This window comes from Scyliorhinus canicula, chromosome 5 (assembly GCF_902713615.1).
Source record: "Scyliorhinus canicula chromosome 5, sScyCan1.1, whole genome shotgun sequence".
Lineage (NCBI taxonomy): Eukaryota > Metazoa > Chordata > Chondrichthyes > Carcharhiniformes > Scyliorhinidae > Scyliorhinus > Scyliorhinus canicula.
Genome location: NC_052150.1, coordinates 175970176 through 175992066, shown reverse-complemented (window position 1 = coordinate 175992066; position 21891 = coordinate 175970176). Strand labels below are relative to the sequence as shown.

The window sequence follows — 21891 nt, the reverse complement described above, 5'->3', positions numbered from 1 at the left end:
CCTCCCCTTGGTCTCCCGGGTGTATTACAAAGACCTCACTTTTCCCCAGATTTAATTTATATCCCGAAAAGTCCCCGAACTCCGCTAGTATCCCCATTACCTCCGGCATTCCCCCCTCCGGGTCTGCCACATACAACAACAAATCATCCGCATAGAGCGAGACCCGATGTTCCTCCCCTCCCCTTGTCAGTCCTCTCCACCCCCCTGAACCCCTCAGTGCCATCGCCAACGGCTCAATCGCTAATGCAAAGAGTAAGGGAGATAGGGGACATCCCTGCCTAGTACCTCGATGGAGCCCAAAATATTCTGACCTCCTCCCGTTTGTTACCACACTTGCCATCGGAGCTGAATAGAGCAGTTTTACCCACTTGATAAATCCCTCCCCAAACCCAAACCTTTCCAACGTCTCCCACAAATATTCCCACTCCACCCTGTCAAATGCCTTCTCCGCGTCCAGCGCTACCACTATCTCCGCCTCCCCTTCCACTGCTGGCATCATAATCACATTTAACAATCTCCGGACATTTGTGTTAAGTTGGCGTCCCTTCACGAACCCCGTCTGGTCTTCATGGACTACCCCTGGCACACAGTCCTCTATCCTGGTTGCCAGGACCTTTGCTAACAGCTTGGCGTCAACATTCAGGAGGGAGATGGGCCTGTAGGACCCGCACTGGACCGGGTCCTTGTCCCGCTTCAAAATCAAGGAGATCAGGGCCTGCGACATTGTTGGGGGCAGAACCCCCCCCTCGCGCGCCTCATTAAAGGTTCGCACCAGCACTGGACCCACCAAGTCCACAAATTTCCTGTAAAACTCCACCGGGAACCCATCCGGCCCCGGCGCCTTCCCCGCCTGCATCTGGCCTATCCCTTTAATTAGCTCCTGCAGCTCTATCGGCGCCCCCAACCCTTCCACCAGCTCCTCCTGTACCTTTGGGAACCCCAATTTGTCGAGAAAGTTCTTCATTCCCCCTCTCCTCTTCGGCGGTTCAGACCTATACAATTCCTCTCCTCTTTGGCGGTTCAGACCTATACAATTCCCTATAGAAGTCCCTAAAGACCCTATTCACCTCTTGCCCCTTCTGCACTACGTCCCCACCCCTCTCTCTCACTCCCCCAATCTCTCTGGCTGCATCTCGCTTACGAAGCTGGTGTGCCAGCATCCTGCTCGCCTTTTCCCCGTACTCATACGCCGCACCCTGCGCCCTTCTCCACTGCATTTCCGCCTTCCTAGTGGTCAGTAGGTCGAACCTGGCCTGCAAGCTACGCCGCTCCCTTAATAGCCCCTCCTCTGGTGCCGCCGCATATTTCCTATCTACTTCTAGGAGCTCCCCCACCAGCCTCTCCCTTTCCTGCCTCTCCTTCCTCTCTCTGTGTGCCCTTATGGAGATCAGCTCTCCTCTAATCACTGCTTTCAAGGCCTCCCAAACCGTCCCCACCTGCACCTCACCTGTGTCATTCGTACCCAGATAGTTCTCAATGCCCGTTCTCACCCTTCTGCACACCTCTTCGTCCGCCAACAGCCCTACATCCAGGCGCCACAACGGGCGTTGGTCCCGCGCCTCCCCCATGTCCACGTCCACCCAATGTGGTGCATGGTCCGATATCGCAATGGCCGAGTACTCCGTGTCCTGCACTCTCGGTATCAGCCCCCTGTTCAATACGAAAAAATCGATCCTAGAGTACACTCTGTGGACGTGGGAGAAAAAAGAATACTCCCTCGCCCTAGGCCTACCAAATCTCCATGGTCTACCCCTCCCATCTGCTCCATGAACCCCCTTAACACCTCTGCCGCTGCCGGCCTCCTATTCGTCCTGGAACTCGATCTATCCAGCCCAGGGTCTAACACCGTATTAAAGTCCCCTCCCATGATCAGGCCCCCTGCCTCCAGTCCCGGGATGAGGCCCAGCAGGCGCCTCATAAAACCCGCGTCGTCCCAGTTCGGGGCATACACATTTACCAGTACCACATTCTCTCCCTGCAGCCTACCCCTCACCATCACGTACCTGCCCTCCTTGTCTGCCACCACCTCTGCCGCCACAAACGACACCCTCTTTCCCACCAAAATCGCCACCCCCCGGTTCTTGATATCCAAGCCTGAGTGGAACACCTGTCCCACCCACCCCCTTCTCAGGCGGACCTGATCTGCTACCCTCAAATGAGTCTCCTGCAGCATTGCTACATCAGCCTTCAGTCCCTTCAGGTGTGAGAAGACCCTTGATCTTTTGACCGGCCCATTCAGCCCCCTTACGTTCCACGTGATCAATCGGGTCGCAGAGCGACCCGTCCCTACTCCCTGTCGATTAGCCATGTCTTGTCCCTTGCTCGCCCCGGGTCATCCCTTCTTTTCTGACCCGCTTCCCATAGCGATGGCCCCCCCCCCCCCCCCCCCCCCCCCCCACCCCCCCGGCTCTCCCCTTCTCGTCCCTGGTCTTTCCAGCAGCAACCCGGTGTCCCCCCCCAGCTCCCCCCCCCTTCCCCCCCCCCCCCCCCCCCCCCCCCCCCCTGGCTAGGACCCCTCCTAGCCGCGATGTACCCCACATCGTACTCCCGAGAGTCAGCTGGTCTCCGCTGACCCGGCTGCTCCTGCCACATTCCGACTCCTCCCGGTTCACCCCATCTGCGCCCGTGAAAGATCCCCTTAAAACCCCCGAGGAAGACCCGCATAATCAACCCGCTCCCCCCCGCCCCGTCTCCCCAACTTAACGATATAAATACCCAATGGCAACTAAATACATAAATACTTAACTACATACTTAAATAACGAAATAATTAACTAGCTATCAACTAACAGTGTGCCCAACCATCACCCTCCATCAAACAGTATAAATAACCGCAGATAACCATAACCCGAAAAGCAAAAAAAAAAGAACAAAAAAAACCCCCCCAAGCACCCAAAGAAAAAGGGTAAGAGGGGTAAATAACTAAGGGAAATTGGAAACGGGAAGAAACACCCCATAAGAAGCCAACGACCCACAATAGAGATTTCAACAGTACAAATATACAGAAACACCCAACAACTCGAAACCTTCAAAATATTCAGAAAAGTCAACCGTTCGAGAAAAAACACCCCAAACAATCCACGAAACTGTTACCCAGTTCCGACCTGGCCTGAAAAAGAAAAGGGCCACTTGCTCAATCAAGAGTCCCCCGGCGGCTACGACCGCCGGTGCTCCCAGGTTTTAGTTCGTGTCCAACTTTTCCTCTTGTACAAAGGTCCAGGCCTCCTCTGGGGACTCGAAATAATGATGTTGGTCCTTGTAGGTGACCCACAAGCGCGCCGGTTGCAGCATTCCAAATTTGATCTTTTTCGCGTGTAGCACCGCCTTTGTCCGGTTGTACCGGGCCCGCCGCTTTGCCACCTCCGCACTCCAGTCCTGGTACACCCTTACCGTCGAGTTCTGCCACTTGCTGCTTTTCTCCCTTTTTGCCCACCTCAGGACTTTCTCTCGATCACTTAGCCGCTGGAACCGCACCAGCACCGCCCTCGGGGGCTCGTTTGCCCTAGGCCTCCTGGCCATGACCCGGTATGCCTCTTCCAATTCCAGGGGCGCCGGACCGGCCCCTTCCCCCATCAGGGAGCTCAACATCTCCGCCACATATCCCGGGAGATCCGACCCCTCCAGGCCTTCTTCCAGGCCCAGGATTCTCAAATTTTTCCTCCTCATCCGAGTGTCCAGCTCCTCGAAGCGGCTCTGCCACTTCATGTGGAGTGCCTCGTGCACCTCCACCTTTGCCCCGATGACTGTGGCCTCCTCCTCCCTCGCGGTCATCTCCTGCTGCAGATCTTTAATCGACGCCTCTTGGATCGCCTGGGCTCCCACCAACCTGGTGGCCGTCGCGTTCATGGACTCTAGGAGCTCCACTTTCATCTCCGTGAAAAAACGGAGGAGAGCGGCCTGCTGCTCCTCCGCCCATTTCTTCCACTCCTCCGATGCACCGCCGGCCGCCATTTTGATTTTCTTCCCCCGCTTTTTTTGGGGAGCTGCTGCCGTTTTTCTTGCCGCTCCACTCCGGGTACCGACCATAAAATCGGTCTAGTTCTCCTCAGGGGACCTTCCCCCACCGGGATTCGTTTTTTCAGCGCCGTTGGGGCCCTCCAATTGGCCCAAAAACACCTTTGTTGCAGGAGCTTCCAAATGTGCGGCTTAGCTAGCCATAGCCGCAACCGGAAGTCCATTTCATAGAATCTTAAGAACGCAAAAGGAAGCCATTCAATCCACCATTTCAATGCTGGCTCGTTGTAAGATATCTAATAAGTCCCACATCCCCATTTTTCCTCTACAAAGCTGAAAAGATTTCTTTTAAATTATTTGTCTAATTTATTTTTGAAGGTTACTATCGAAGCTGTTTGCAACACCCTTTCAGACTATGCAGATGAAAATAACCACATAAAAAGAATTCTCATTCAATTCAGGTTCTTTTGCCAATTGTCTCAAATCGGTGTCCTTTCTTTAACGGTCCTTTTGCTAACAGAAATAGTTTCCCCTTTCCATGTTATTAGAACTCTTGAGAATTTTGAATGTCTCCAAAATTTCTCTTTAACGTTCTCTGCTCCAAGTAGAACAATCCAGTTTTCCTGCCCTATCCACATAGCTGATGCCCCATAAAAAAAACAGAAATTGCTGGAAATGCTCAGCAGGTTGGGCAGCACGCGTGGAGGTGGAAACAGAGTTAATGATTCAGGTCGATGACCTGTCTGTCGCCAGTCTGAAAGCTGGCAAGTTATCCGGCTGGTGGCGGTGATGCACCACGGAAAAATCGTGGATGTGCAGTCTCCGACTGCCCATCCATCAACTCTAAAGATATTCTTAGGCTACAAATCCTCACTTTCCATATATACAACAAAGATGTTAGTAAGCATTTTGAATTGCCAGTGGTAATTATCAGTTCACTGCTAATGTTTGACTCTAATTAAAATGGATGGGGCAATATTTTATTGTTGGCTGCTTATAACATTTTATTAGCCTTAACTGTTACATGACCAATTACCCACCATGGTATGTTTTTAAACAAAATTTTAATAGCAATAAGTATTTTTAGACCTACTGTTAATATTGCATTATTGTAATTTTACTTTCTCAGTTTAGATGAGAAGTAAATTGATGCTCATAAAAATAAAAAAAAGTTGTTGCAAAGAACCTGCCATAAAGAACTCATTGTATTTGCCTTCTGTACAAAAGTTGAATGCAAACACTCCACAAAAACCATAGAAACATTAGGGCATAGAAAAAAGTCATTCAGTCCATTACGTCTGAGCCGGCTGAGAAACAATCTTGCAGCCTCTGATTCCATTGACGTGCTTCCACTGTTCCTGACTTTTCTGGGCATTTCACCTAAACAAGATCCTACCCATTAATTACGTGAGTTTTCAAGAGAAAATACTCCTCTGGAACTAAGAGAAAAGGGCATAAAGTACAGCACTCTAGCAGTTGCCACCTCGTGCGTGTCTTCCCCTGCATAATGCCACTGGAAGTCCCACACTTATCCAGATTGAATTCCATTTGCCACTTTTCTGCCCACTCAACAAAACCATCAATATTATTCTGGAATTCACAGTTATCATCTTCATGATGAACTACATAGCCAATTTTTGTGTCATAGAACATAGAATATAGAAAAATACAGCACAGAACATCTGCAAATTATCCAATCATGCCTCCCACATTTAAGTTCAAATCACTAATATACACACCACAAACAGCAGGGGATTCAACAGGCCAATGGAACACCAATGGAAACTAAAAGAGGGGTTCCCAAACTTGGGTCCATGGGATCCTCTGTCATGCCTCCCCCATTTTCCGGCGCAACATGCCCCCATTAGCAGCGGGATCCACCGTTCCGGCAGCCAGCGAATGGGATTTCCCATTGTGGCCGCCCGTGGGGGTGGGTGTGTTGCCGGCGAAGCAGAGGATTCCACTGATGAAGAATCCTGCAGCCAGCCTCAGATTGGAAGAGTGGGCCTCAGAATGGAACTCGGGGGGGTGGGGGGGGGGGGGGGGGAGTGCAGAGCTGCTGCTGGAGCATGAGAAAGAGGGGTGTGAGAGACAGATATGAATTTGTGTAAGAGCGACATGGGTGTGTGTGCAAGTGAGGGAGAGAGAGGTGAGTTGGTGTGTGCGAGGGAGAGAGAGGAGTGGGTATGTATGAGGGAGAGAGGTGCGAATATCCTATGAGTATCAGCTAGTCAGCATCAGTCATCCCATTATCAGTCATCCCATTAAAAGTGACAAAGGACTTAAATATCTTCTAAAATAAAAGAGGACTTTTTAGATTATTTCCACTCCTAAACTTGGGTACTACTTCCAGCGGTTAATGTTAAGGAGCTATGGCTTGGCCAGGGTTTAATGTGAGGGGGCCATGTTGCTGGCGAATGTATTTGTGACTGTAGCTGTTCATAATTCCCAATATATTCATAGATATAGCTAGAAAAGACTTGTAACATTCAATTTTAGTGTTCGCAGCTATTTCCTGGCAAAGAAAAAGTGGTGTCAACATTGTGAGAATGCTTGGGGTTGCCCAATGCACTTGGGAGGTCATTAGGAGTTCCGCGGCTTGAACGGTTTGGGAAACGCGGCGCAAAACAGTCATTCATTATCCTTTGTCTCCTGACACCAAGCCAATTTAAGATCCAACGCACCACACCCCCCTATATCCAATAGGCTTTTACTTTTCTAACCAGTCTGCCATGTTTGGGCCTTGTTAAATGCCTTAATAAAATCTGTATCCACCTTATTTGTTGTCATTTTTTAATTGTCATTTGGAAACCAATGGGTTAATGACAGTAAATACATTTGTTAAAAGGCAAACATGGGTAACAGGCTTGGCTTAACAGGCTTGTTTGAGTTCTTTGATGAAGGAACAAAGATTTTGATGAGAGCATGGTGCAGCCAAAATTAGGTATAGTGCTTTCAAAGAAGGTTTGAAAAAAAAAAAAATGCCACATAATTTAAGTTCAGGCCTAGAATCCACAGGCCTGAACTCAAAAAATTAGAACTCAAAACTGGAAACTTTAATTACATGCTATTTCCTTCAGGCTTGGGTGATGCCAGGAGCTTGGCTGTGTTGAGCGGCCACCGGGCATTAATGAACTTCAGTTTCAGGTTAAAAATAAATGTAAATTCACAATTATTAAATGATTTGCATTTTATTTATTAGTAACAAAACACCTCACCCACTACACTTCAACACAAGGGCAATGAAAATAAACAGTTGTCACCATCCTCCATTTAATTCAGGACAAGATTCCATTTGACCAAACTTACCTGCTACCACTTATAGAACAGGACTGCTTTCTTGCAAAATTTACCATTTCTGGATGAACTATTCTTTTCTAGCCCTTTTTTTTTTACATCTTCAAAAGTAAGCTGAAATCTACACGGAATCAGCACATCGAAAAAATAAAAATCACACTTGGTTGCAACACTTATTTTCTTTTATGCCATCATTCCAGCACTGCTATCTTTTCAGCTAGTTCCTGAAACAACTTTTTAAAAAATTCTCACCACTGAAACAAAAACTTCCATTGTTACAACAAGCCCCCCCCCCCCCCCCCCAAGGGAACAGACAACACAGATCAGGTGACAATGAATAAATGATTATGTATGCACATGTTTGATCCAATTGGACGGGTCCAATTATCAGATCTGTTGGCTGCTCATCAAATGAACCCAGTCACAGCAGTCATTAAAACAGGTTATTACTTTGTGTTGCAACAACAGAGTAAGCAAAAAGGCTCAATTTGATCCAGCTACATGGGCTATTCCCACATTAAAATGCTGTTGAATAAGTTTGCTCTCACAAATGTAAAGAATTCAAACTCAGTTTCAATTACATTCAAACACTGCAGTCCACACTCTCCAATAACCTGCGTAAACCAAGTGTTTCTTTGTATCATTTACTGTTTTTTCCAGTGAAGTATTCCATTTTCAGAAAAATTCACCAGTAACGATATGCGGCCCTCAACATATACTTTGATCCTTCTTACTTTGTGTTGCCTCCACAGTTGGGAAAATTTACTCTGTTTCATGACAATGGTGGTTTTGGAGCATTTAAAATCATGCAGGGAAATTCTTTTGTGCTTCTGGGGTTCAGTGTGGGATCCAGCAGAACACTCAGTTTCATGAATACTGTGAATAATTCCTCCTAGCGGCTCAAATACATTAAGTAAATTGAGTTAGGTTTCCGAACCGCTTGCATTAACTCTGCAACTTGGAGTAGCTCGATCAGCTCCCTGGAAGTTATTTGATAATCATTCATCTTAAAAAGTTGATAATTTGCATCAAGGTAAAACTGGAATGTATATGCAAAATATCAAAAACTGCTACAGGGTGCTGGCCATGTCCAACAAATAACATCAAATATACTAAACATGATAATCATTACATTGGAAAGATTCTAGCAGAACGTTCGATGTTCCTTCATCTATGCTTGGATCTTTCTTGATGAAGCATGCATTATGGTGATCATAGGTAATACCGAAGGGCTATCTATTTCCCCATCTGGTTGAAAGTATGTGAGAATTCTCTCTGGGTGGTCAAGTGTACTTGACATGTTCTAACAGCAGGAACTGACACCTAATTATTCAACAGGGATTTTGGTTTCAACTCGTCCTGCAAATGCTGGACTAAAAGGTTATACACTTAAAACAAGTCCTCCCCTTGAAGTAATCTCTCAGTGGTTACTTCTAACTTCAGGAAGATGCATCGATGATTGATTGTTGTGTTTAGCAAACAGGAAGAAAATGCTATGGACCAGTACCCTCCCATACGGTATGGTTTTTCAAAACGTACAGGCAAATACACAGTTAGATAGCACAGCAGCCCCAGATTGTTAATACACAATCTTTCCTACCAGGAAAGTTGAGCAATTATCCTAATTCACATCAAGTCCCATTCACCCATCACTCTTGTGCTGGCTGATCTATTTTTTTTAAACTGTCAACTATGGTGCTCAACACATATGAAAAACCTAAAGCAACTTACAATCCTCCAAACTTAACAAACATCTACAGACGCTGAAAGATGCCCTCATAAGAACGGGATATGGCGCTTCCAGTCGGGGAACACTTCAGCAGTCAAGGGCATTCAGCCTCTGATCGTCGGGTAAGCGTTCTACAAGGCGGCCTTCAGGACGCATAACAATGCAGAATCACCGAGCAGAGACTGATAGCCAAGTTCCGCACGCATGACTACAGCCTCAACCGGGATCTTGGATTCATGTCTCACTACATTCAACCCCCACCATCTGGCTTGGACTTGCGAAATCCTACCAACTGTCCTGGTTTGAGACAATTCACACCTCTTTAACCTGTGATTATCCCTCTCTCCAGTCGCACCGTCTGGACCTGTGAAGACTTAATTACCGGCAAAGACTCACATTCAAACTATCATCTTGCATCTACTGACTTTGTCTATATATGTGTTTCTGGAACCCACCTCTTCACTCACCCGATGAAGGAGCAGTGCTCCGAAAGCTAGTGATTCCAAACAAACCTGTTGGACTTTAATCTGGTGTTGTAAGACTTCATACTGTGCCCACCCCAGTCTAATGCCGGCACCTCCACATTATAAATACTAAAACTTTTAAAATGAATGTTAAATACTTTGGATAATAATGTCAAAACAAAAAGAATAGTTGATCAATTAAATCAATGCATGGGATTTGTTTCTAGGTAAACTCATCCGTAGTTCAAACTACGTTTTAACCATTTATTCAAAGTTGATAGGATAAACTCAATTAACATAAAGTTGTAAAATAATTAACTGCAGTTCCTCACAAACAACACTGCAAAGTCTCCTAACTGCCTTGACTGCCCATTGAATCACAAACAGAAATTCAAGTTGAACAATTTAACTTAATCTGTGGTTAAACAATAAAGTCAATGGATGTTATCGACATCAAACACTAAAAATTATCAAAATCTTATATTAGGTTCAACCCGAGTATGTTTTTTTGTGGGATGTGAGCTTCGTTGGCAAAGCCAACATTTTTTGCCCACCCCTATTTGCTCTTGAACCATTGCCATTTCAGTTACAAATCAAACACACTACTGTGCATCTGGAGTCATATGTAGGCCAGACTAGATAAGGGGGCAGATTTCCTTTCCTAAGGGGCATTTGTGAACAGACAAGTCGATTCATGGTCATCGTTACTAAGCTTTTCAATTCAAGATTTTTGGTAATTTACTTTAAATTCCACTAGCTACCATGGTGGAATTTGAATCCATATCCCAAGAGCATTAGCCAGGGCATGTTGATTATAATCCAGTGACATTACCACTACACCCCCATCAGTCCATATCTAGGACTGATCACCATGGTTAATTAAAGGCTTCCAAATCAACTTGCTAAGGAATCCTCACCAATTTACCTTACATGAGAAGCAACTCTTTCTATAAAGACATGATCCACTTATTTAGAACATAAGGCTTAGTACCAAACCATGCGTCCCAGGTTTGTTAAGTAATCTGAATACTATTTGTAATTAACCAGTTCAAACTGTGTTAGCTTTCAACCCAGACTTGAAAATATCAGACAGCTTTGCCCCTTGAGTCTCATTCAGTTGAGATCAGTTGCTGGATAGATATCCAATATTAAAAATTACGTATTCCCTTAGCTTGCAGCTTCAATTAGCGAATAGGTTTGTATTATGAAGTACTCAGATAACAGCTTGCTTTCATCAGAAATATGGCACCACAGAACAGTTAAAATTGGGCAAGCTTCTAAATGCAACTGCCTGCACTGAAAGGTCTTGTTTCCCTCTGTCTAGACAACCAATAAATTGTATTGGGATGTATATTCTTCTGCTGCAGCAGGACTCAACAACCAGCTGTGTTCACAGCAGACAGGCATTAAACCAAATATGTGATGTGGTCAAATTGTCCACATTTTATCAATGAAAATATGGTGTTATCTTGAAAGATTAAAATACATTGGCAAATCTATTAACACGTTTCTCACTATTATTCCAAACAAATTATAAAATATCACATTCTTAACAATTAATTCTACTTCTCCACTTTTGAAGTTTGCGTGGGTTTCCTCCCGGTGTTCCGGTTTCCTCTAAAGGCCAAAGATGCAGGCTAGGTGGAGTTAGGGGATAGGGTGGGGGAGTGAGCCTCGGTAAGGAGCTCTTTCAGAGAGTTGGTGCAGACTCGATGGACCAAGGGCACTCTTCTGCACTGTAGGGATTCTATGAAAACAAAAGAATCATAGATTCTATAATTCTTTTGTTTTCACGTTTTGTTCTCTCAAATATCTATTGGAGAAAACAGCTTCCCTGGCCTCTGCCAATGGTCCTCTGTAACTGTTCACTAGGAGGTGCAAGAAAGCAATCTGGTTTCGATCAGACCCTTAACTGATGGCCGAGTGTATAGGCAGAGTTCCCACAGTCCAGGCAAGGCTGGCAACTCTCACTGGATGAGGAACCAGTAGGAAATCCATATCTGACCACTCATTTGCACTATTAATTCAGTGTTAGGGCAGCACGGTGGCCTAGTGGTTAACATAGCTGCCTCACGGCGCTGAGGTCCCAGGTTCGATCCCGGCTCTGGGTCACTGTCCGTGTGGAGTTTGCACATTCTCCCCGTGTCTGCGTGGGTTTCACCCCCACCACCCAAAGATGTGCAGATAGGTGGATTGGCCAGGCTAAATTGCCCCTTAATTGGAAAAAATAATTGGGTAATCTAAATTTCTTTAAAAAAAAATTTAAAAATTCAGTGTTTCACTCCAACCCTCAACACTTTACAAATTGTTTTTGGTACTCGGCATTAGCATTTCTGGAAACTGAGAATAAGCCAAGCAGGGCGGCAGTGACATAGTGGTATTGTCACTGGACGAATAATCCAGCGACCCAGGGTGCGATTCTCCAAAATGGAGACAGAGTGTTTGCGCTGTTGTGAACGCCATCGTGTTTCATGACGGGCCAAAATGGGTGCTGGCAGTAGCGATTCTTGAGCAGTTCACACAGCTCCAGCCTCTCTTTCCGGCGCCAAATGGGCGCTGCGCCAACCAGCGCATGCGCAGTTGGGCCGCACCAACCCACAAAAGTGCGGGGGACTTCCTCAGCGCGCCGGCCCCGACGCAACATGGCGTGGATGTTCAGGGACCGGCCACGTAATAAAATGGGGCCGGGGCTGGTGGGCCCCGATCGCGGGCCAGACCCCATCGGAGACCCCCCTTCGGTGAAGGAGCGTTTTCCCCGCCCCACATTCGATGCCTCCTAAATGGGGCTGGTTTAGCTCACTGAGCTAAATCGCTGGCTTTTAAAGCAGGCCAGCAGCACGGTTCGATTCCCATACCAGCCTCCCCGGACAGGCGCCGGAATGTGGCGACTAGGGGCTTTTCACAGTAACTTCATTGAAGCCTACTCGTGACAATAAGCGATTTTCATTTTTTTTTCATTTTCATAATAATGATGCCAGAGAAGGGGCACTAGGTCGAGGTGGTGGTAGCCATGGATGCAGAAAAAACCTTTAATCGGGTAGAGTGGAAGTACCTGTGGGATGTCCTGGGAAGGTTTGGGTTCGGGCAGGAACTCGTGGACTAGGTCCGGCTGTTTTATCAGGTACCAGTGGCGAATGCAAGGACCAACCGGGTTCGGTCAGAGTATTTTAGTCTGTGTAGTGGGGTAAGGCGGGATGTCCACTCTCCCCACTACTGTTGGCCCTGGCCATAGAGCCTTTGACAATGGCGCTTAGGTCATCGAACATTTGGCGGGGGATAGTGAGTGGGAGGGTGGGGCATAGGGTCTCACTCTATGCGGACGATTTGCTTCTTTACATAACAGATCCGTTGGGGGCCATTGGTGATATTGGAGGAATTTGGTCAGTTCTCAGGTTACAAATGAAACATGAGCAAGAGCGAGGTCTTCACGATACAGGCAAGGGGGGAGGACAGGAGATTGAGAGAGATACCATTTAAAGTGGTAGGAAGGAGTTTTAGGTACCAGGGGATTCAGGTGTTAAGGGACTGGGATCAACTCCATAAGTTAAAATTGGGCAAGGTGATTGAACAAATGAAAGGGGACTTCCGCAGGTGGGACGTGCTCCCGCTGTCATTGGCGGGGAGGGTACAGACTGTGAAGATGACAGTCCTCCTGGGATTGCTGTTTGTGTTTCAGTGTCTCCCAATCTTCATCCCCAAGGCGCTTTTCAGGAAGATGAACTCGGCGATCCTGGGTTTTATATGGGCTGTGAAGGCCCTGAGGGTGAAGAAGGAGGTCCTTCTGGAATGGGGGCGCGGGTCGGGGGGGGGGGGGGGGGGGGGGGGGCAAGGCCCTTCCGAACTTTATTAATTACTATTGGGCGGCTAATATATCGATGGTTAGGAAGTGGGTAGTGGGGAGGGGTCGGTATAGGAGCTAGTGGAGGCGGCATCTTGCAAGGGCACGAGTCTGGAGGCTCTGTTAACGGCACCTCTGCCGTTCTCGCCAGATCGGTACTCCACAGTCCCAGTGGTAGTGGCAGCCCTGAGAGTGTGGGGGCAATGGAGACAGCACATGAGACTGGAAGGGGTGCCGGTGTGGTCACTGATCTGTGATAACCACCGGTGTGCTCCGGGGGGGCTGGACGGGGGCTTTAGGAGGTGGCAGCGGGCAGGGATTGAGAGATTTGGGGATCTTTTCATTGAGGAGGGTTTCCCGAGCCTGGAGGAACTAGAGAAGGAGTTTGAGTTGCCGGGTGGGAACATGGCAGTGAAGAATACGGGTAGGGAATCTAATATATGGGTAGTCAGGAGGTACGGCGGGGGGAAGTTGGGTATGTTACAGCGAAGTTGTTGCGTGTGTCAGACTGCTCGGTTGTTTAGAATGCTAAAATGTTAAAACCACAAATGCTTCAATAAAATGTTTTATAAAAAAACAAATACTGCACAGCAGTTAAATATGTCCAATGGACACAATCATAAAGGGTGTCAGTGACTTCGGCCAGTCACCTTAGTGCTGTGCGAAGGGCAGATACTGAACTGAAGGAATCTCAAACAGGTAAATGAGCCTAGTTTAAACGTAGGGTTAGTAGCCTTTAAGGACAGGTACATTGCAGCCCCCAGTAGCTAACTACATAGAGACACCCCATTCAGTCTGGGAATGTAGCAAAAACTAAATCTGAGTCATTATGAACGAAGCCTAATCTTTTACTCTGTAAACTCCCCAGAAGCACTAAGTGAACCAAAATGCTCCTGAACAGGACATACAAAGAGGTGGAAGTAAAACATTCCCTGAACTGAAACAACTCCCCAGTAACTACAGAGATAAACATGCTGGAGGAGGATACGTGCCTCCCCTTTCAGTCAGAGAATGGAGCAAAAACTACATTTGAGTCATTAATGAAGCCTAATCTCTTACTTTGTGTACACTAAACAAGATGAATTTAGACATTTCGCTTCAGTGAGTAAAAACACTGACTAAGCCACACGGATGTGGTTTAATTCCCAGTTTGTTCAGGGTTAATTCATCTCAGCTACAGTTGCAGCAAACCAAGCTGTTACAATTAGTTGCTGACATAAGGAGAGAGGGAAGAACCTGACAAAGCTTACTGCTTCTGATCACTATAGTAACCCTCCTTATAAATGTTTTGTTGATCAGCTGTGGTGTTGGTAAACAGTTGAACAGACTACTATACACACAAGCCTACATTTTCTGGTTAGCATTGTTCGAACTATAACCTAAACCCATTCTCAATTTTGCCTTCTCCAACTACTTACCCGGCGCTCCCTGATCCACACAGGGCGCAACGCAATCACTGAATAGTGCCCATGGTGTAATTTACAGCAATTTGGCTGGCGAGATATGGAAAATATAGCCAGGTGAAGAGGCTTTGCTAAGAGGTAAGGCATCATGATTTATAAGCCATGGTGGCAGATCAATTATCTATAAATACGGGTATGGCAAACACCTCATTCCTAAGCGAACAGCTATTTGGAAAGAAATATAGTAAAATACAGCAAAATATAGATAGATTGGAGAGTTGGGCAGAGAAATGGCAGATGGAGTTCAATCCAGGCAAATGCGAGGTGATGCATTTTGGAAGATCTAACTCAAGAGCAGACTATATGGTCAATGGAAGAGTCCTGGGGAAAATTGATGTACAGAGAGATCTGGGAGTTCAGGTCCATTGTACCCTGAAGGTGGCAACGCAGGTCGATAGAGTGGTCAAGAAGGCATACAGCACGCTTGCCTTCATCGGACGGGGTATTGAGTCAAGAGTCGGCAGGTCATGTTACAGTTGTATCGGACTTTGGTTAGGCCACATTTGGAATACTGCGTGCAGTTCTGGTCGCCACATTACCAGAAGGATGTGGATGCTTTGGAGAGGGTGCAGAGGAGGTTCACCAGGATGTTGCCTGGTATGGAGGGTGCGAGCTATGAAGGTTGAGTAGATTAGGATTGTTTTCATTGGAAAGACGGAGTTTGAGGGGGAGACGTGATTGAGGTCTACAAAATTATGAGAGGTATGGACAGGGTGGATAGCAACAAGCTTTTTCCAAGAGTGGAGGTGTCAATTACAAGGGGTCACGATTTCAAGGTGAGAGGGGAAGAGTTTAAGGGAGATGTGGGTGGAAAGTTTTTTACGCAGAGGGTGGTGGGTGCCTGGAATGCTTTGCCAGCGGAGGTGGTAGAGGCGGGTACGATAGCATCATTTAAGATGCATCTGGACAGATATATCAACGGGTGGGGAACAGAGAGAAGTAGACCCTGGAAAATAGGCAACAGGTTTAGATAAAGGATCTGGATCGGCGCAGGCTGGGAGGGTCGAAGGGCCTGTTCCTGTGCTGTAATTTTCTTTGTTCTTTGTTCTTGTTCAAATGCAGAGAGAGGGTAATAATGAGTGGAGCAGGAAAGGAAGTTACCAAGAAGAACCCGCACCACTCTGCTGGACAGGAAATTGACCACTCTGCTGGACGGGAAGTTGACCACTCTGCTGGACGGGAACTTGACCACTCTGCTGGACGGGAACTTGACCACTCTGCTGGACGGGAACTTGACCACTCTGCTGGACGGGAACTTGACCACTCTGCTGGACGGGAACTTGACCACTCTGCTGGACGGGAACTTGACCACTCTGCTGCACGGGAACTTGACCACTCTGCTGCACGGGAACTTGACCACTCTGCTGCACGGGAACTTGACCACTCTGCTGCACGGGAACTTGACCACTCTGCTGCACGGGAACTTGACCACTCTGCTGCACGGGAACGTGACCACTCTGCTGGACGGGAACTTGACCACTCTGCTGGATGGGAACTTGACCACTCTGCTGGACAGGAACTTGACCACTCTGCTGGACGGGAAGTTGACCACACTGCTGGACGGGAGGTTGACCACACTGCTGCACGGGAGGTTGACCACTCTGCTGGACGGGAGGTTGACCACTCTGATGGACAGGAAGTTGACCACTCTGATGGACAGGAAATTGACCACTCTGCTGGACAGGAAATTGACCACTCTGCTGGACAGGAAGTTGACCACTCTGCTGGACAGGAAGTTGACCACTCTGCTGGGCGGGAAGTTGACCACTCTGCTGGACGGGAAGTTGAAACAGGGAGGAAAAGCGGTATCTCAATGGGTTCTTTGGAGAATGCCAAGAGAAACACAGAGATAACTGTGCACTCAATCCAGGAGAATTTAAACGCAATGCAAATCTTCACAATAAACAACAGAGAATGAAAAGCTTTGCAAATAGCAGTTAATAGTGCACCAGAATAAATGGGAAAGTGAAAGCAAAGCATATTACGTAGAATTCTCCAACTGTCAATTATCGTTATGACACACAGACTGCCTTCCACTGCACTTTCAATTAATGATAATGGATTTAATTCCGTACATTTCTGACACTCATTGCTATAATGTGCAAGAATTACAATGGATTAAATTCTACATTCTTGTACTCCCAGTATGGAGTCTTGCTCAAAAAAGGTCCAATAGGACATTCAGCATGGTACTGTTGATTAGGAAAATTGGGAGGATTACAAATCAGATGCACTATCTTTTATGCCTGACTGCCCAATTTGGCCTCTGCTGAGTGAGGATTCAGTTCAAGAGCAATAACTTACAAAATGTCCCCCACAACCCTTCCCGCACAGAAAGTAATTGCGTGCGTTACACCTACAACGATAAACTTACTGTTGTAACCCGCATGGGTATTATGGGGTGGGGATGATTCACTGCCCTGTGAATCTTGCAGAATACGAGCTACCCCGATAAGTGGGCGGGGGATCCTTAACAATGTTCAATTGTATAAATAGACTCGGCCAATAAGGCACCAACTGGAGAGAAGACTCAGTAGGGAATTACTGGAGCGGTACATTATTGTCAAGTGTAAAATAAAGTAAGTTTTGTTTCTCGACCAACTCCATGTGGATTCTTTGTTTCCCTTACAAAACATACACTAAAGACAAGAGGTGTACAAAATAAAGAAAAGGATTCTGTTCAAATGACGGAAAGTTCATTTTAATGAGGGGTTACACCTGAAACGCTAACCTGTCTTTTCTTTTCACAGATGCTGGCTGATCTGCTGTCCTCTATATTCTGTTCTTGTTTTGATTACCCTCCATACGTAAGTAATAGTTCAGAAGTCAGAAATAACTGGCTGATGGGAACATTTCAGACAGGTCTGTCACTCCTCATGTCTCGAAAACAAAAAAATGAACCAATTCTTCAACATTTTATATTCCCTTTCATCTCTGGATTTAGTGACCTGTCAAAACATTTTGACCATTTCCATTGTTGAAAATCCAGTCAGGCCTTCACTCTTGTGAATCCATAGAATCCAGTAGACAGAGGTCATTCAGCCCATTGAGTCTACATCAACCCTCAGAATGAACACCCTACCTGGGCCCACTCCCACACTCTATCCCCATAACCCCACCTAACCTGCACATCTTTGGACGCTTAGGGGCAAATTAGCATGGCCAATCCACCAAATCTGCATATCTTTGGACTTTGGTGAGCTCATGGCCGACTACAGCTTTTCACTAATCGACTCACATGCCAAAGGAATAAATATAGGTGTGGTCTCTCCACCGGCTGTTGCTGGGAGTGGAGTTCCCGATCAAGTGTCGGGCCGATCCGGTTCTAATTCTCCGGTCCCTCCGCCAGTGGTGGCAACAAGCTACACACTCCATGCTGGTGTGATGATACAGATGGTCCTTTGAGCCCATTTGCAACTGATTAACATGCTAGATGTCCAATTCTCCACATCTTTGTGATGCTCCGGCCCTCTCGCCCAGTATTCACGTGGGCGTGGATTGGTGCAAGTATTTATAAGCGTGGCCCCAACGTGGTGGGTAAAGAGGGTAAGTATATAACATAGGTGCCCCGAACGTCCATCGGAGGACCCCATCAAACCCACAATGTTCATTTTGCCCATCCATTCCCAGCTCTACCAACAAACTGCACCTACCCCTACCCCATACCCCCATCAATCACACCTGCCTGGAAACTAAAGAGCAGCCCAGCCATAAACAGTGAAAAATCACTGCATTCTCACTTAACTGCCTTTTACACTTGCTGTCTCAGACAGGAGTGTAGAAAGCAGCAGCTGTTACTTCATAGAAAGGCAAAACACATTACAATGCTTTAAACCCCCTCAGATCCTTTGATCTGCAAGGCTTCTACTCACTTTCAAAGATAAAAAGCTTTTAGTAGTTTGCAATTGACAAGTGTACTAGCTTCCAGATAGTCAGGTGTTTAGATTGTTTATTTTTTTTATCTCCCTTCATGCTTGAATGCATCCCAAGTACCTCATCTCTGAAATGAGGGTCTCTGATGTAAGATGTCTGATGGGGGTCTGGTGGGGGAGGGGGGTTGTGTCACACTTAGACATGCATGCTGGGGTTGGGGGGTAACCCTGGCAGTCGCCTTGGTATTCGCCCACCCGCTTCAAATGGGGGCCCGATAATGGAATTCGGAATGAATGCCAGGAGCTCCCTCCTGTGGATAAATTAGCATGGCAAGGGAGAGTGAACTGTTCCTGGGCGCAGCTCCTAGTACCAGCGCAGACCAGGAACGATGCTATTCGAACGGGAGAATTTAGTCTCCCAAACAGAGGATCCTGCCTATATACTGATACCACTTGTCAAACGCACAATATTAGTTCATTTGAACATGGCTGTGCAATGAATAGATAAGTTAATGAAACCACTGGGCGTATGCCATTTGCACAAGGCATAGGAGACACCTCTGTAAGTGTACCCTTATATCAAAGTTTCCACTTTGTTCAACATCTGGATAAGTAGTAATAAAACTACATTTATCCCTTTTCAAGTCGCTGAAGGCACCATCCTGTATGGTGAGAAATGTCCCTAATGTTACTGTGTAACAAGCAAATAGAAGGAACAGCTGGCAGATGTCTGTGGCTATACGACTCTACTCCACTTACAAAGTACGAACAGCTCTAGTGGCCGGAGCACAAGACTGTCAAATTTATAACACTAACTGCTGCACCATAAAGCTGACTGGCTAAAGATTGCTTATAGAATCCCCAAAGACACAGCCAGATCATCGATTTAATATTTTTAATTATCACTTCTTTCCAAGAAAAGTGGTGTCTGTTCCTTGGTCTCTTTGGGCTCACACATTCAGCACAGAGCACAGGAAGCTCCTTCCTGAATTTTTACAGGTGCCATCAAAAAATGGACAGAATTAATCTGTCCATTCCCACTGCAGTGAGGTTAATGCTATGATGCTCACTGACACTATAAGAATCCCAGCGCAATAAATATCACCTCTTCATAAGAGGGAAGGAATAATTCATTTTCCTGCATTATTTGCTGCATTGATAGGGAACAAGATTTCAGCTGGGATATGTCATCCATGGGTACACTTGTGAAATATCCTCCTGCTGGGAGGATATTTGGTCTATATTAAGTTCCTAAAAATGTGCACTGGTGACAGCAGAAGCGATGTGATTATAGCAATGCCTTGTCCCCCAATGGCGAGTGTAGCGACAAATGGGAGGAGGTCCGAGTACTTCAGGCTCTACCGTGGGACGAGGCATGCTGCCGCTGTCGTTGGCGGGTAGAGTACAGTCCGTTAAAATGACGGTGCTCCCGAGGTTTTTGTTTTTGTTTCAGTGCCCCCTGTCCCCCTTGCTTTTTGCGTTGGCAATTGAGCCTCTGGCCATGGCGCTCAGGGAGTCGGGGAGGTGGAGGGGTCTGGTGCGGGGTGGGGAGGAGCACCGAGTGTTGCTTTCTGCAGATGACTTGCTGCTGTATGTAGCAGACCCGGTGGGGGGAATGCCGGAGGTGATGGAGATTCTTGCTGAGTTTGTGAGTTTCTCGGGCTATAAATTGAACCTGGTCAAGAGTGAGCTGTTTGTTGTACACCCGAGTGATCAGGAGGAGGGGATTGGTAGGCTCCTGCTAAAAAGGGCAGTGAGGAGTTTTAGATACCTGCAGGTTCAGGTGGCTAGGAGTTGGGGGACTTTGCATAAGCTTAATTTTACTAGGTTGGTGGAGCAGATGGAGGAGGAGTTTAAAAGGTGGGACATGCTGCCGCTGTCGTTAGCGGGTAGAGTACAGTCCGTTAAAATGACGGTGCTCCCGAGGTTTTTGTTTTTGTTTCAGTGCCTCCCCATTTTCATTCCGAGGGCCTTTTTTAGGAGGGTGAACAGCAGCATTATGGGATTTGTTTGGGCGCACGGGACTCCGAGGGTGAGGAGGGTCATTTTGGAGCGGGGCAGGGATAGAGGGGGGCTGGCGCTGCCCAACCTCTCTGGGTACTATTGGGCGGCTAATGTCTCGATGGTACGCAAGTGGGTAATGGATGGGGAGGGGGCAGCATGGAAACGGATGGAGATGGCGTCCTGTGGAGGCACGAGCCTGAAGGCACTGGTAACGGCGCCGTTGCCGCTCCCTCCAACGAGGTACACGACGAGCCCGGTGGTGGCGGCTACCCTCAAGATTTGGGGGCAGTGGAGGCAACACAGGGGGGCTCGGTGGAGGCCCCGCTGTGGGGGAACCACCAGTTTTTCCCAGGGAACATTGATGGCGGGTTCCTGGGGTGGCACAGGGCAGGTATGAGGAAGTTGGGAGACCTGTTCATTGATGGGAAGTTTGCGAGCCTGGGTGAGCTGGAGGAGAAGTTTGAGCTCCCCCCCCCCGAGAATATGTTCGGGTACCTTCAGGTCAAGGCGTTTGCTAGGCGGCAGGTGGAGGGGTTCCCTCGCTGCCCCCGCTGCCCCCGGGATGGGAAGGTGTCTGACATCTACCAGGTGATGCAGGAGGTGGAGGAGGCGTCGGTAGAGGAGCTGAAGGCTAAGTGGGAAGTGGAGCTGGGGGAGCAGATTGAGGAGGGGACACGGGCGGACGCACTGGAGAGGGTGAACTCCTCCTCTTCATGTGCGAGGCTAAGCCTCATCCAGTTCAAGGTACTGCACAGGGCTCATATGTCCGGGATGAGGATGAGCAGGTTTTTTGGGGGCGAGGACAGGTGCATTAGATGTTCGGGGAGCCCAGCGAACCATGCCCATATGTTTTGGGCATGCCCGGCACTGGGGGAATTCTGGCAGGGGGCGGCGAGCATGGTGTTGAGGGTGGTAGGGTCCAGGGTCAAGCCAGGCTAGGGACTCGCGATATTTGGGATTGGGGTGGAGCCAGGAGTGCAGGAGGCGAAAGAGGCCGGTGTTTTGACCTTTGCGTCCCTAGTAGCCCGGCGGAGGATCTTGTTGCAATGGAAAGATGCAAGACCTCCGAGCGTGGAGACCTGGATCAATGACATGGCGGGATTCATTAAGCTGGAGAAGGTCAAATTCGCCCTGAGGGGGTCGGTACAAGGGTTCTTTGGGAGGTGGCAGCCTTTCCTCGACTTTCTGGCTCAACGATAAGGAACTAGGTCAGCAGCAGCAGCAACTCGGGGGGAGGGGGGGGGGGTTTCAGGGGGGTATTGTTTAAGTTA

General features: G+C 47.5%; 1 protein-coding gene across 12 annotated transcripts in view; it reads right to left on the bottom strand.

Annotated features, from left to right (window-relative positions):
* The window catches only part of LOC119966444 (sickle tail protein homolog), a 764531-nt gene that overhangs the window by 299201 nt on the left and 443439 nt on the right, over positions 1–21891 (bottom strand). The window contains exon 1 of one of the 12 annotated variants that reach the window (XM_038798129.1): positions 7263–7281. The exons of the other annotated variants lie outside the window; for them this stretch is intronic. The gene's annotated coding sequence lies outside the window, so the exon portion shown is untranslated. Of the gene's footprint in view, positions 1–7262; positions 7282–21891 lie in introns of those variants that run through there. 12 annotated transcript variants of the gene reach the window in all.